The sequence below is a fragment of the Lynx canadensis genome, chromosome B1, assembly GCF_007474595.2.
Source record: "Lynx canadensis isolate LIC74 chromosome B1, mLynCan4.pri.v2, whole genome shotgun sequence".
Classification (NCBI taxonomy): domain Eukaryota; kingdom Metazoa; phylum Chordata; class Mammalia; order Carnivora; family Felidae; genus Lynx; species Lynx canadensis.
This window is the reverse complement of record NC_044306.2, coordinates 69,437,455-69,454,717: the sequence shown is the minus strand read 5'-3', so window position 1 is coordinate 69,454,717 and position 17,263 is coordinate 69,437,455. Positions and strand designations below refer to the sequence as shown.

At 38.8% G+C, this 17,263-nt stretch overlaps 1 protein-coding gene across 5 annotated transcripts in view; it reads left to right on the top strand.

The window, feature by feature from the left end:
- The window catches only part of RXFP1 (relaxin family peptide receptor 1), a 118,300-nt gene that overhangs the window by 618 nt on the left and 100,419 nt on the right, over positions 1–17,263 (top strand). The gene's annotated exons all lie outside the window — the stretch shown is intronic.

Sequence of the window (17,263 nt, the reverse complement as noted above, 5' to 3'; positions counted from 1 at the left end):
TGTGGTCCCGGTCCTTTGTGATTTGATATCACAGGTGTGCCTTCTCACTGAGAAATGCATTCATAAAATCTTTTTTATTCAACAAGCTCTCTTGCTATGCCTTGGGGAAAAAAAAAAAAAAGGAAAAGCACAAAGCAGTAAAAGGCACAGACACACCAGGAGCCCAGATGGGCATTTTTACTTTTGTTACTATGACAATTTTTGCTTTCTCCATGTATGCTGTAGTTTATTTTTCAGAAAAAAAAAATTTTTTTAATCCAAGGAGAGGCATTCTGCATTACACCCTCTTTAAATTATATTATGTAAGTAGAAATAAAATGTTTATGTCTCTTAGGTACTAAATTATGAGACAGTCCAAGGAAATCAAGAAAGAAAACTTTCTGGGTGTCTTTAACACCTTCTGATGTTGGGAATGACAAACTTTAACACATTTAGAATTCACACGCATGTTTACACTCCTCCATGTCTTCAAAGTTTGCAGAAGGTGGTTTTCACTGAGATATTCTATTGAGAATATCTCCAAGTAAATTTCAATCCTAACTTTCCCAGTTCCGATGGCCTGTACTGCATCAAAGTGATTTTTTTTCCTTTCCTCTCTTGGTCTCTGGTATACCTTATTTTTAATGGTCAGAGGGTGGGAGACGGCATTGAAACCGAGGAAACAGTTCAGAATCCTGGAAAAGCATCCTATTTCTTAGCTCTCTCTATCTCTAATCTTGGTAGCTGGTACTCCATTTTTCATTCCAGTTTTGTTGAGAAATACCTGACATACATCTCTGTGTAAGTTTAATTCCTACAGAACGATGGTTTGATTTATATATATTGTGAAATGATGACACCATAGGTTCAGCTAACATCCATATTATATAAATACAGTATAAAAGAAAAGAAAGAAGAAAAGAAATATGGGTAAAAATTGTTTCCTTGTGATGAGAACTCTTAGGATTTACTCTTTTAACAATTGTCCCGTACATCATACAGCACCTTCCTCCACCTCCCACCATTATTTCTGGCAACCACAAATTTTATCTCTTTTTCCATGAGTTTTGAGACTTTCCTTTTGTTGTAGAGATTCCAGATATAAGTGAGATCATACAGTATTTGTCTTTCTCTGTCTACCTTATTTCACTTAGCATAATGCGTTCAAGGTCCATCCATGTTTTGCAAATGGTAGAATTTTCTTGTTGTTGTTTTTAATCACTGAATACTACTCCATTGCATATATAGGCCACAACTTCTTTATTCTCTCATTTACTGACGGACATTTAGCTTGTTTTCATGTCTTGACTATTGTAAGTAATGCTGCTATGAATACAGGGGTATGTATCTTTTTTTGAGTTAGTGTTTTTATTACCTTTGGATATACTCCCAGAAGTGCAATTGCTGGGTCATATGGTAGTTGTATTTTTAACATTTTGAGGGTCCTTCTTTAGTGAGTATACCAATTTCCAGTTCCAATTCCATCAACAGTGTGCAAGGGTTCCCTTTCCTCCACATCCATACCAGCTTTCTTCCCCTTGTCCTTTTAATGACAGCCATTCTAAAAAGTGTGAGCTGATATCTTATTGTGGTTTTGATTTACCTTTTCCTTGTGCATGACTGGTGATGTTGAGCATCTTTTCATGCACCTGTTGGCCCTGTTGAAATATGTCTTCTTTGGAGAAACATCTGTTCAGGTCCTTTGCCCATCTTTTAATTGGGTTATTTTGTTTTTTGCCACTGAATTGCATGGGTTCTTTTTATGTTTTTGGATATTAACCCCACATCACATATATGATTTGCAAATATTTTTCTGTATGTTTTCTTTTCACTTTTTTGATGGTTTTCTTTGGTGTGCAGAAGCGTGTTAGTTTGGGGCAGTCCCACTGGTTTATTTTGTATTGTGTTGCTTGTGTCTCATGTGCCATATCCAAAAAATCACTACCAAAATCCATGTCAAAGAGCTTTGTTCTATGTCTTCTCCCAGAAGTTTCATGGTTTCAGTTCCTACATTTAAGACCCATTACCCATTTTATTAATTAGAGGACCAAAAAACAAATTGCAAACCACCACCAAAAATGGAATGTTTCTCACTGTAATCCAAGTATTTAAGCTACCCGAGTTTTTGACACTTGTAGCCAACAGCCTCATAAATCAATAACATATTTTACCATCTCCTATTCCATTTCAATGAAATGAATAGATGAAATAGGCCAAAAAGATACTTCCAATTAGAATTAGACATTCTAATATGAGGAATTCAAGGGTATGTAAAAGGTGTTGAGGGCAGGGGTGCCTGAGTGGCTCAGTCTGTTAAGTGTCCAGCTCTTGGTTTTGGCTCAGGTCATAATCTCATGTTTCATGACTTTGAGCCCCACTTTGGGCTCTGTATTGACAGTGTGGAGCCTACTTGGGATTCTCTGTCTCTCTTCCTCTCTCTCTCTCTCTCTCTCTCTGCCCCTCCTGTGCACCCTCTCTCTCAAAATAAATAATAAATAAACTTTAAAAAAAAAAAAGGTGATCAGAGCAAGTTGAAAAGCAACTTTGGCTAATGTGTTTCCAGCCAATTCAGGTTAGTAAAAAATTTCCATGTTTACATATTCTCTTTTGTTAAAAAAAAATTATTTCATGAGCAGAAAATAAAAGTAGATGATGATGATGATGATGTCAAAACCCTCCAACTTTTTTTAAGTGTTTATTTATTTTTGAGAGACAGAACGTGAGTAGGGGAGGGGCAGACACACACACACACACACACACACACACACACGCACACAGAATCTGAAGCAGGCTCCAGGCTCTGAGCTGTCGGCACAGAGATCAACATGGGGCTTGAACTCACAAGCCATGAGATCAAGACCTGAGCCGAAGTCAGACACTTAACTGACTGAGCCACCCAGACACCCCCCTCCAACTTTTTAAATTTAAGTTTATTTTGTGATTTAAAAAATTAAGTTTAATTTGTGATTTAAAAACAAATTTTTACAATGTACTGTGAATACTTAAGGGCTCCAATTTCTCATCCCTCCATGCCTTCAGCAAGGGATGAGGATATAAACATCTGATGCAGTTTGGCAAGCAACATTCCTCGCTATAGGGTGTCAACGGAATGGGGAGGGTGAACGGGCATTTGGCAGGGACCTCTAAAATAGCACCCCACACCCATGATTGACCTTCTAGTTTATCTCATCATCCAGCTCCACTAAGAGAGGGTTTCCTATGCACTTAGCAAAAGAAGTCAACAACTACATAAGGACAAAATCTTAAATCTCTGTAACTTCCCTGTGGTGGTGGTTGTTTGTTTGTTTCTTTCTTTCTTTCTTTGTTTTTTTAATCTACTCTTCCAGTGGCCTGGAAAAGACAATGTGCTATCATGGAAGGCTGCTAGTCTAAGGTGCTTACCAGCACTTTATGTATCCGCTCTAAGATTTGCAGCAATGACTGACCTTCCCTGAGCCTTAGTTTGTAAAATGGCAATAAAATCATTGACCCTTAGTTTATAAATGGCAATAAAATATTTTACCCTAACCACATCCCAAGCCCTTATGTTTGCTTCTTTTTTACATAAATTACCTGCTTGAATTTTACAACAACTCTATTATGTAGATGTAATGAAATACGTGAGGAAGGCAAGACCCAAGGACATTCAGTACCTTGTCACAAGACTCAAGCTAATAAATACCAGGATTTGAATGTTTTTCAAGTCTATACTCTTTCCCCTAGACCATGAACATTCTGAGAGATAATGTGTATAAAGACCTAAGCAATTATTAGTCACCTTGTTAACCAAAAATACTTTTTGAATGCCAATGACCTTAATAAGCAATAAGACTAAGGGGTGACTAAAGCATGATCCCTGCTCTGAAGGGGTAGGGTGGGAAGACAGAAAGTTAATCTAGGATTCCCAAACAGTGAGACGGGCAAAAACCTAGGTGCACACAGACAGGGGCAACATTTAGATATAGAAAAGGTTTTCTTTGACCCTTGAGAATTTCTAATTCTTTAAAAATTCCTCTGTCTTGGGGCGCCTGGGTGGCACAGTTGGTTAAGCGTCTGACTTCGGCTCAGGTTGTGATCTCCCAGTCCGTGAGTTCGAGCCCTGCGTCGGGCTCTGTACTGACAACTCAGAGCCTGGAGCTGTTTCAGATTCTGTGTCTCCCTCTTTCTCTCTCCTCCCCCATGCGTGCTCTGTCTCTCTCTTCTCAAAAATAAATAAACGTTAAAAAAATAATAATAATAAATAATAAAAATTCCTCTGTGTATAGTCTAGTTAGTTGTATTATGCCAGTGTTGATTTATTAGTTCGATAATGTACTATGATTATACAAGATTTTACCATTGGGGAAACTGGGTGAAGGGTATATAGGACTTCTCTGTGCTATTTGTGCAGCTTCTTTTGAGTCCATAATATTTTGAAATTAAAAGTTAAAAAACAATCCCCAGGAAGAATTGTATCTTAAGTCCTTATCAGCAAATGCTTTACTTATTACTTAACCAGTATCATTAAACAAAAACAATCATTTCACTCAATACTTTGGATAGACGGAGAACAAGTGAGGAAATAGGAAATAGAAGAGGCCCAAACATAAACTTGATCCACTGAAGTATTTTGCCGAGAGCTGGCACAGCTGGGAACGTCCTCATTTTCTTTTTTTTTTTTTAACTTTTTTAAATGTTTATTTATTTTTGAGAGGGAGAGAGAGACAAAGTGTGATGCAGAGAGAGAGAGGGAGACACAGAATCTGAAGCAGGCTCTAGGCTCCAAGCTGTCAGCACAGAGCCCGACATGGGGCTCAAACTCACAGACCGTGAGATCATGACCTGAGCCAAAGTCGGACACTCAACCGACTAAGCCACTTAGATGCACCACGTCCTCACTTTTCAATTCTGAATGGATACTTACAAGACCATCTGAGCTTTGCCTTAAGTCCTACGACAGGCGTACCTTCTAATATTTTTTTCTCAAACCATTCAGAAGAAGAAAGGAAAGGGTTTTCCCAGAACCGACCATTAGTATATAAAAAAAAAAAAAAAAAAAGAGAATACTGGCATATTTACCCATATCCAAAAGATGAGAGAATAAACTTTCCAATGTGCACACTACAGAAGTATCTATTATGCCGCCCTATGTTTTTGAAGGTTACTAATAATTTTTTATTGTTCTTGCTGTGAGTTTGGAATAATATTTTTAAGTTTCGAATAGGAAGAAAATTAACAGATCTGTGCAAATACATCATCATAATCTGCATCAAGGAAAGACATGATTATATTTGTGAACTAAATATTTGTGAACAAAACTAATAGTTTTGCAAGCATAATTTCGCACATTAGGACAAACTTGTTTGCAAAGTGAAGTGCAAAGTGAAATGCTTGGAATTGGGTATTCTAGTTAGGTGTGTTTTTTTGTTCTTTGTTTTGTCTGAAAAACTATAAGCATTCATACCATTTGATTTCAAGGACTATGATTGTGGTTATAGATGTGGTTGTTTTTATATTTACCACTTATTGAGAATTTCCCATGAACCACAAACTATGTACTAAGTGCTTTATAAACATTATCTGATTTTACCCCTATAAAAACACAAAGAGATATTCTCATTTAGCAAAAGAAGAAACAGAAAATGAGAAATATTAAGTAGTATGCCTGGCACCATTCCCTAGTAATTGTTGCAAAAGAGATTTGATTCCAAGCCTGTCTCCCTGAAAAGCCTATGCTAGCAAAACATGATTCAGTTCTAATATTTTCTAATACCATAATATCTGAGAATTAAAGGGGATTTTAACAGATCCTCTAATCTAGCCCATTGGCCTACAGGCAAATCAGATATTTCTCCATTTCAGAGATTAAGCAAAAAAGAACTATTGACCATCCCAGAGTCATAAAACTAGTAAATCCAAACAACACCAGGTTGCACATCCCCAGGTGAGGCCCTCCCCATCCCAGGGAAGTTGAAGAAACCCATGCCCATTGTTTATGGCTCTCCTCCTATGAGCTGGTGCCATCTGCTCTACGTATATCTCTCAGTGTCCCCCAACTGAGGAATTAGGATACACAAGTAAATAATTTGAATGAATAGAAAATTAGACTCCACTTGTATTGATCTTAGGATTTTTCTTAGAAAGCACTTTTGTTTGTACCTCATGACATGGAACTATACACATTAGAAGTACCAATAAATATTTACTCCATTCCAATGTCAGTTTACCTCCCCCTCCTCCTGGATATATTCTCCCCTCAATATCCCCACAACCTCAGTAGCTCTACTTCTTGTACATAGTCATCCAATACTCTCTCATCCTTTTTGCACCTTCACCCATCACCCTGATCAGAACAACCAAAAGCTTTGTCCTTCTTTGAAGGTAAGCAGGGGCTGGCACGTCATGTATATTTCAAATTTAGGTTTTGTTCTCTGTTACAGCAAAGCTAGAAGTCAAGTTAAAAAAAAAATAGTATAAAGTGAGGTCTCCTGTTACTTGTGTTAGAAACTGATACTTTCCTGCTAAATAGTTGTAGTTTATAGTAATTTGTTTGATTTTTTTTTTTTGCTAAGTAGATTCATTTTATAATTATTTCAATATTACCTCAATTTACTAGGGTCACCTTATTTCTTAAATCCCCCATAATAATGAATATACCTTTTTTTTAATAATCAATACTCTCAAAAAAAAAAAAAAGAAAGAAAAAAAACCTCCAAGGATTATTCTTTGTGAGGAGGACTCTCAGAGGCCTTGCCTCTGACAACTACACCAGTTCCTCTCTCCACCTCTCTCTCTCCATCATTCCTCCTCAACCTATCACCCCTCCCTGATATTGTCTCCAGAACTCAAGTTCTCCTCCATAGTGAAGAACAACATAGGAGCACCTGGGAGCTCAGTTGGTTAAGCATCCAACTCTTTGTTCCTCTCAGGTCATATTCCCAGGGTCATGGGATCAAGCCCTGCATCAGGCTCTGCTCTGATAGCATAGAGCCTGCTTGGGATTCTCTCCTGTCTCTCTGCCCCTCTCCCACTCATGCAAGAGCTCGCTCGCTCTCTCTCTCTCTCTCTCTCTCCCAAATAAATAAACATTTAACACACACACACACACACACAGCTGTCTGGCCTGAGCCCCTGTCTCCAAACTCAACTCCAGGTCCACCTTTGGTCAAGGTGCTCTGTTGAACCAAAATGTCACCACATGATTAGCTACAAAAAGGAACGCAGACAATCTGATACAGTCTTTAATAGTAAGATTCACCCTTCTTTTTTTTTTTTAATTTTTTTTAACATTCATTTATTATTGAGAGACAGAGAGAGACAGAGCATGAGCATGGGAGGGGCCAAGAGACAGGGAGACACAGAATCCTAAGCAAGCTCCAGGCTCTGATCTGTCAGCACAAAGCCCAACACGAGGCTCAAACCCACAGACTGCGAGATCATGTCCTGAGGCAAAGTTGGATGCTTCACCGACTGAGCCACTCATGCGCCCCAAGATTCACCCTTCTTAAAAGGCAACTAACATTTAAATTTTTTTTTTGTTTTTATTAGAGGATTGAATATGCACTTGAACTGAAAGGCCATCCAATTATATGAGCTAATTAATTGATCAAAACATCTAATTACACTGCTGTCCCCTAATCATTTCTCTTAATTCTTATCTAATATATTTAAAGAAAAATAGTAAGTTTTTTTCTGTTTCCAGCATCTGAATCTTTAGTGAATTACTATCTAGTTAGACAGTTTCATCTTCTGTCTCTCAAGTACTTTTTTAATTTAAGTCTCATAAAATCAGACTTTTGAGTTCAGGGGAAAGTCAAAAACTTATAGAGTACAACACCCTCATTTTTTACATAGCAAGAAACTGAGGCCATATAGCTGTGTTCCCTTTTGTCATCAGTTGTATTATTCTTTACTTACTCTTAAAAATGGGCCTCCAATTTCATATGTAGGGCAAGAAGGGCAGGAAATATAGAAGGGTAGAATGTCACCTTAAAGTAGAGAGAACCTACAATAATGTTATTAAAACAAATTTATTATCACCCAAAATCCTAGCCTTAAAGATTAAGATTTTGCCAATACACTAAGCTTAGTATAATCATTATTCACATACCTACCTAGTAGATAAACATTTTAAATCATTCTCACAGCCAGTGAGAGAATGAGCAGGGAGAGAAGGGTCTGATCACACTTCTCCAAGTCCATGCTTGCAGTCAGGCCCAGAGGAACTTTAACGAAAGGGGCTTTTATAAATCTCCAAGTGATTAAGATCCAGTGGATGTTTTCATTATCTCTATTCCCTCTCCAGTCCATACTCCCATGCTATCCCTCAGACAACTACATTTTCCTTAAAGATACAGCCCTTTCCATCTGAAAGGGCCCTGAATCTGGCCCTTGGGGGCATTCCATCTAAGGTGGAGGAGTCTTGATAGGCTGTAGGAAACCTGAGGCTGAAGATTGCTATACAGGTGTCAGGTGAAGCCACAGTGGAAGAAACTTTGTCAACTTCTCAGGAGTAATTTGTAAACTACCAGGATCTGCCCAACACTTCTTTTTTTTGTTTTGTTTTTAAGTTTATTTAATTATTTTGAGAGAGAGAGAGAAAAAAAAAAACAGCAGGGGAGGGCAAGAGAGAGCGGGAGAGAGAGAGAATCTACACACTGTCAGCACAAAGCTTGACAAGAGGCTGGAACTCATAGCCGTGAGATCGTGACCTGAGCTGAAATCAAGAGTCAGCTACTTAATCTACTGAGCCACGAAAGCGACCCACTTCCTGACACTTCTAGTTTCAGACAGATGCTTTCTTTTCTCCAGGTAACCCCAAATAGCTTGGTTGCCAAATACCTACACACTTGACCTCTCCCATCACCTCTCCCCCAAAAAAGAATACCGTGTCTTCTGTCATTCTGCCTGTGCCGAGGCTGGTGCCCAGAGAAGGGAGATACATTTGAGACCGTGTTCATACTGAATAGAGTCACCCTAACTTGCTCCTTCCTCCTTCGCCCTGCCTCAGCACACACACACAATTCCCTGAGATGGTAGCCACACGTCTCCCAATTTCAAGGAGATGGCAGAGACACGTAGAGAAGCAATGCAACGCATCCTCACTGCTGTGCGAAGCTACCCAAAGGCATTAACGATTCATGATTTGGTAGCAAATACATCCCACACTGGTAATAAGCTGTCTGTTACCATGCCAGGCTGATTTCCTCTTTATCCTGTGGGGGGAGGCAGGCTTTGCATTGAGATGAAGTGGGTATGCCGACACTGAACACGTCTCCTTGGCCACTTTCCCACCTCCTTCAGGCTTTGATCCTGCTGCGTGCTCAGTTTCTCCTCTTTTTCATCTCCCCCACATTCAGGCTGCTTAGTGCCAAGTGGAATCAGCAGCATTTCCTTCCCTGACTTCCAAGAGGCCCAGATATCGATTTCTAATTCTGATCAACAAGCTCTTCTGCACCCTCTCTACCACCTGATTTCTCCCTTTTCATCCTAACCATTCTCTCTATTCCTCAGACTCACCATACGTCATGAAGAAACACACACAAAGAGAAACTCTCGTCTCTTGGTCGCACATCTTGCAACCAGAATTCTTAGTTCTACCCACCTCTTATCCTTACTATCCCCCCTCGTGAGTTAGGACCTTCATGAAGGATAGTTCCCTATTAAACAGGTTTTCGACAGATCACATATGCACAATCCATTCTGCAGCTACCTGCATTCACGGACATTCTGGCTCATTTTTGAAGCATTTAGTAAGATGGTGCCCCCATCTGATCCTCACAGTATAAGGGAATTATCACCCTACAGATTCCTGTGTTGTAGCCATTTAAGCAGATAAATCTTACTTCATAGATTCGAAATTGAAATGTTATAGGATAAAACATGCTGATGGACATGAAATGTGCATGCCTGGATCTGAGAGACATCACGTAAGTTACCACACAAAGCTGTTTTGATAAAGCTTTTGTCCAGGTTCCATGGTGCAGGTATAAATTAAGGGAAAGAACCGGTTAAGCTCTCGGGTGCATCAGGCACTAGCTTCTGAGACAGAACACAACTGGCACCACTACCTCGGCCACTCACAAAACCTCTGATCCTTGTCTTTCCTTTTCAGCCTCTGCCCTCATCTTCCTGCTCACCCCCAGCCTTTGGATATTTTAATAGGCTTTTCCCAGCGCAGGCTAGAAATGTTTGACTCATTTTCAATGGTCCAGAAGATTTGCTCTCCTGGTTGTGGCTGATTTATTGGACACCGCAAAACTGCTTCATGGTTTATAAATGTTTCTACTTTCTCACACGTTTCCAGCTTGGACAAGAAGACGTCATCGGTCATGCTTTCTGTTCGATTCTCCTAACCTCCACTTAACCTCCTTCTTTGTGGTAAAATCAGGAGAGCTGGCTAGTTTAGCTAAGTTAAATTTAGATTTTTGTTTCTTCCCTTCTGCCTGCAGCCCTTACCCCCGATCTTGAGTGCCCACAGCACAACAGTGCAGGCTCCCTGGAAAGAGGGATTGTTTTTATTTGTTGAAACCCCATAACTTTTCTCAGCAACTGAGCATTCACCCCCAGTGTTGACCTGAAATAATAGAGGAAATCATTTGTCCATCAAATCCACTTTAGTGGCAAAAAATCTATACAAATCTTTTTGTCGTGCTCCTGGTTCTTAGGCATCTTTTTCAAAGTTTCTATGCTGGTAATATACAGTGGCTTCAATATTATTCTCATGGTCCATTGTAGTCATTACCTAGGAGGAGCTGCATGAAGAAATTAAACAGACTCATTCCCTTCTCTCTAGGAGTTTACAACCTATGACAGCTTTAATGCCTGTTGTATAAGATGGATACAAATAGACACAGGCTAGCATTATCAACTTAAGATGTGAACAGATAGGTCAAGGCCAAATGTTTTGTCCTGATTAAATCCCCTCCACATTTTGCTTATGGTACAGCTATAATGAATACCTGAACAGATAACTGAGGAGTGAATGTGGTAGTGATCAAGAAAAATGGAACCTGACAAGGCAGTGTGTTGTGGAGGAATGAAAGCAAGAATGATGCCACGTCATATGGAATAAATATAAGTAGTGTTTGCAGATGGACAGTAAGTTTTAAGACATTAAAGAATTCAGTGAAATCACCCAGCAGTCTGTGACGTAGAGGCAGGATAAGGAACTAACAGAGGCATTTATGTGTTGGTGGTGGTGTTAGTACCAGCGTAAACTTTATTATATGTGATCCAATCCCAGAATGGGTTCACATTTAATGACACTCATACAGAACAAAGGTGTTCCCTTTATTCATGCCTCCGAAAAATTTAGACTCCTCCATTGTATGCAATCTACACGAATCCTACTGAAGTTCCATGGCCTCTCTTCTCTATTACTCTTCAATCTCCAAGAGCTTTTTGACTCCTCTCCCCAGATTTCTTTCTTGGATGCAAGACTGCATGGCCTCCCTTCAGCCTCCTGCCCCCATCACTCAACCCTCATTCCTAACACACTCCTGACACAGCACACTCCTCTGCCACACGGTCTCCTTGGGCACAAAATGTGTCTTGTTTCTTCTAGTCTACTTTTTTCAGGAAAATTCACCTCTCGCGTTTTTTTTTTTTTTTTCCCTCGGAAAACACAGGGTAGGGGAGAAGTTCAGAGAAGAAGGTTAAAAGGCAATGCCAACATTCTGGTCATAAAATTTAAGGGTGCAGGGAAAGGTTGTAAACTATTACACACACACACACACACACACACACACAAAATAACAGCTTTGTCCGATCATTAATATTAAGTATATCAAAACCAGACATAGTATATAATATACAAATTTTCATTTTTAGTCCACAAATCTCAGATGCATAAAAGTGAAATTTTGTTTCTGTGACTAAACTCAGAGCTTGTGACTCCTACATAAAATGATAAACATTTAAATTTGCTAATTCAAAGTAGCTTGGTTTAAAAATCAGGAACTTTAGGGGCACCTAGGTGGCTCAGTCAGTTAAGCAAGTGTCCAACTTTGGCTCAGGTCATGATTTCATGGTTCGTGAGTTCAAGCCCTGCCTTGGGCTCTGTGCTGACAGTGTAAAGCCTGCTTGGGATTCTCTCTCCCTACCTCCCTCTCTGGCCCTCCCCCACTCACCTTCTGTCTGTCTCTCTGTCCCTCTCTCTCAAAATTAAATAAACATTAAAATAAAATTTTTTTAAAGATACAATCTTAATCACCTAAGAATTCTTATCCACTCCACCCATTTTCCCCTTCTGCCCAATAGCATCTAGACTCAGAGGCAGCTTCTGAAACATGAAAGTGGAGGACAGGTGGAGAGATGAACATCTACAGTAACTTCGTCAGTCCTGTGTGAGGTTTAGCTCCTGTTGGATTTTGGCATCAGCACTCACCAAAGCACTCAAACACTTTCATGTTCTCCAGCTACCAGATAATCCACATGCTTCTCACCCAGCAACAATGCCCACCTACATTGACTGTCTGCTCATAGCCAGCCTTCTCAGAACAGCATAAGAAATCCTCAAATGTCCTTCATCTGCCAGGAACCCTGGGGTGATTTGAGGTTGACTCAGACCCTGTTCTGACTTACCTCTGTGCCACAGCTCCCCTGGCCCCTCACATCACTCAGAGCACATGGCTTCTGCTAGAGACTTGCCCTTTCCTTGGACTGCATATTTGGATTTGGGACAAGAATCACCTCTGTTTGGGCAATCCCCCAAGCTCCCTCAGTGATTTTCGCCTTCCCCCTTCCCCAACAGAGTTTTGGATTCCAAGTTGACAGGGTGCTTCATCCTCCCATTTGGTTCCCCCCCAAGTTCAAAAAAAACTGCTTTAAGGACATCACACATGCTTACTCACCTCTATAGGTTGGGGAAAACCTCAGTGCTCTGAGTCCTTCAGTATTTATTTATTTTCACTTTCAAGAAAATTCTAAAGAAAAATCAGAATATTCACAACTTAATGGTGGGTAGGGTTATTCACTTTATCAAAGGAATATCTTCATTTGGTGGTTTTGTTGTTTTTTAAGTCACATGAAAATGTGCCCATCCTACTTGGATCCTAATTCAAATATCATGACACAAATCTTATATTCTTTCTGGTACCATCTCCTTCCACTCTTTCATTCTGTTGCCCAAACTGGTTTCTCTTATTTCATTTACACCTACCTTTTCTGTAATTTTTATTTTTAATCTCTCTTCCCTACATTTTACTGTATGCTTTCTTTTCCTGTTCTAACAACACAATATTATAATATTGTACCTTATTATAGATGAAAACACCAAAACATAAAAGTTTTATTCAGATTGTGAAAAATCGCAAATCATTGTGTCTATCTATTATCTTTCTTCCAGAATATGCGAGGGGCACCTGGGTGGCTCAGTCCATCAAGCATCAGACTCTTGGTTTCAGCTCAGATCATGATGGGTTTGGTTCATGGGATCGAGCCCTCTCTCTATCCCTCCCCTTCTCTCTCTCTCTCTCTCTCTCTCTCTCTCTCTCTCTCTCTCTGTCTCAAAATAAATAAATAAGCTTAAAAAATAAGAATCTGTAAAACAATAGAGTTTCTGACAAATATTAGGAAGGAACAAAGAGTGGTCTGACATGATGCTCTCCTCCACCAGAAGCTGTGCTATCACACATCCTCCAATCAGTCTCCAGGAATCTACACTACTTGTAAATTTATTCCAGGGTAATTGTTGCAAAAGTTTAATATATATTATAATGTGCTGTCTTAGATACACAAAATGTACTAGACCAAAGCTACCATATTCTGATTATTAACATGAATTATTTATATTGCTGAAGTTGTAATTAGAGTCAGTTACATTATTGAAGTTCTGGTTGAAGATAAACATGTCAGGGTGTTGTCTAATTAAATCCTCACATGAACCTTGAAGGGTAATGTATTCTCCTCTCTCTACATGAGGGACTGCCTCAGATTTAGAAACTTGCTAAGATCACCAGCTCGTAAGTGCTTAATTTAGAACTTGAACTCGGGTTTATCTGGCACCCAAGTCTGAGTTCTTTCCACTCATCATACAAGCACCAAAGTCATGATACTTAATTATGGTATATTATCTCTCATTTTATAGGACAAATATTTTTATTCCCATTTACAGATAAGCAAACTGATCAAGCAATCTGAACTCAATTCAGATCTACCACTTACTGTTTCGTGGGGAAAAAAAGAGAAAGCACTGGCAGGAACAGGTAGAGTGTGGGCAGGAAATGGCATGGAAGGTTTAGGAAATGATGGGAAGTTTGGGTGGCTTAAGAAATAGGGCTAAAGCAAGTGCTTGGAGTTAGAGAAGCTAGAAGATCTTTGGAACCAGATTATGTAGTCTTTGTAAACCACGCTCAACAATGGACTTTGTCATATATGCACAGAATGATATAAAGAGATTTATCTTTTAGGAAGGTATCCCAGCAGCTTACCAAAAGTGGTTTCTAGATCACTGAGCCGTTGAAAACAACCCTTAAAGGAAGTGTCCACTGCACTCGAGTCACTAGAGAAGACTGTGACCAAGTCAAGTTAGCTGCTGGGTTTTACATTATTTTCATAGGAACTTGATACATTTTTAATGTATTTTCTCCCTGTCCAGTACCTATAAAATACACAAAATATGTGTGGAATACATATTGTCTACTACACTGAATATGATAATATTGGCCTTTTGTGACATTGCGCTCCACAAAAATCCAACTATTATCTCTACTTCTAGTTCCCAAAACTCTTTTGATCCACTCTGTGCCTGTATTTACATGTTTCTTGTTTTTCATGTGGTATTTTCTCACTGTTTTCTTTAACTGCATAAAGTTTGGGATCCAATTTGAAAATAAGTCAGAAGACAAAACATAATAGAAAACATTGTTAACAAAAGTACATACGATAATGGACAATAGGTGGCCACAGTGTTTATTTGAATCAAATGGAAGGTACTATCTAGAAGTACAATCTCTACTCTTTAATCAATGAGTAACTTGGCAGCACAAAGCTGTTACTAAGAAAGTATCAGTAAACAAACTTCAGGGATTTTACTTAGCAACTCACAATACTCAGTGACCTCACCATAGTGGAAAAACAGTATTTATATAAATAACTTAAAATATTGTGTTCATAGGGCCAAGGCATAATATCTGTAAGATATAATTTTACCCTTTGCTTTAATATGTTCATGTTTTAATCGATAACACTACTTGTGATAAGTTTTAGGCCCAAGTGTACATTCATTACTTTATTTCTTTAAGTTTCCTTGATGAAGGGCACAGTAAGAATGGGGTGAAATGGTGCTGAAAGTTTATGGCACAAATACTGACCATGCATCAGAGAGGCCCTTGACCCTCAGCATACTTCTAATCTCCCTAAAAATTGCACATTCATGGTCATGCTATCTAGAAAAGTAGCTTGTCCAGAACATCTTCAAAATAATAGCATATTATAGTATTCCTGCAAGTTACTATTAACTCAAGCATTAAACTAAAGGAGCTACATGAATGAGTTGGCCAGTTAGCTTAGTTGGTTAGATCATGGTGCTGAAAAGAGACACATGACTGAAAATGGGCTCTTTGGGGAAATATTGTAAACATTATGTAAAAACCATTGCTAATGGCTTCTAATATGATTAGAAATGTTACAACTACTAGTCATAGAAAACTAAAAAGTAGTTTCAATACATTTACAAAAAAAAACAAGACATTTACTTTCAGCTGAACAAATCCTTCCACTGGATAAATTACTTTCTGGTGTAAATTAAATGCATATTTGGAAAATATATTAACTCTTAAAAATAACACAGAGGGCACCTGGGTGGCTCAGTAGGTTGTGTGCCCGACTCTTGATTTTGGCTCAGGTCATGACTTCATGGTCATGAGATAGAGCACCACATTGGGCTCCATGCTGAGTGTGGAGCCTGCTTGGGATTTTTCTCTCTCCCTCACTCTCTCTCTCTCTCTGCCTCTCCCCCACTCGTGCACATGTGCTCTCTCACTCTCTTTCAAAATAAATATATAAACATTTTTTAAAAATAACAGACTCAAAAAATCACATACATTCCAGAGTTGCAATATTGATGTACTATTTAGGGTTTACAGTGGTGAGCAAAGAATTCCACACGTATAGAATGCACAAAGTTCTGTTTATGGTTTTCCTTAAAAAAGTAAATTCCATGCCAATTTGTCAATTCATGAAAACCTAGCTAATATAGGAAAATTGATTTTTGTTCACTTGATTATAGTGATTATATTATTTGTTCACTTACAGATATATATTCTAGATTCTAAATCTAAAATCCAACCTGTTTTTAGGATTTTTACTATCATGGGATGACAGAATACAGCTGGAGTAAACATGGTGTTATTCCACCACTAGCTATACTGAAGAGCTAGTCCTAATTTTAAATATTTCTCTTTGCATCTCTTTCTTCTCTTAATTTTCTCTTCCTTTCCTCCCCTTGCCCCAAAAATACAACTAAGTTTCCTTTATCTAGTTGTTTCATAGACAAAAATCTGTGGTCCCTAGAGTTGCTATAGGTCTGGTAAAGGGCCTCATGTCCTTTGAGGAAACAAAGACTTTGTGGCCAACTACACTAACATCAGGCCCAGGATGTGTTTGGAGAATATTTATAGAAATTGGACCCTAACTAGCTCAAGTCAGAGTCTGGAAGAAAAGCCCAGGCCACAGCCTTTAAAGAGATCTTCAAGGCACCACCAATAGTATTTGGAAAAATACTATTCCAAATGTTTCAAATTCATAGGCAATTATTCATTCTTCCTTTCCTTTGACTAATATTTTTTTGAGTTCTTGCAATATGTCTAGCACTGATACAGGCATCAGAGATTAATGGTGTACAAAACAAGAAAGATCCCTTGCCTATGAGAATTTATATTCTGGGGGCAATATTCAAATAACAAAAAAATAAACTAATAAATAAAATGTCCCTGATAGAAATAAGTGTTGTGAAGAAGAAGGGCGGGGAGGGAACCAATAGTGTAATAGGAGAGTAACCAGCTAGGAATGTGGAGGGACTTGAGATAGGTGACCCCAGTTTTTGTAAGGCAGAGATATTTATGCTGAGACCTGAATAATGAGGAATAATCAGCCATGACCTGGGGGAAGAATAGTCCAGGCATCCAGGTTGTTGGAACAGCTAACTCAAAGACCCTAAAGTAAGAACAAACAGCCCATCTAGAGGACAGTCAATACGGATGAAATTAAGTGAAGCAGGAAAAGTGGAAAGAAACCAAATCAGTGAATAGGAAAGGTTCACTCAAGTAAGGTCAGAAGGGGAGGATAGAAAGTTTGGATTTTT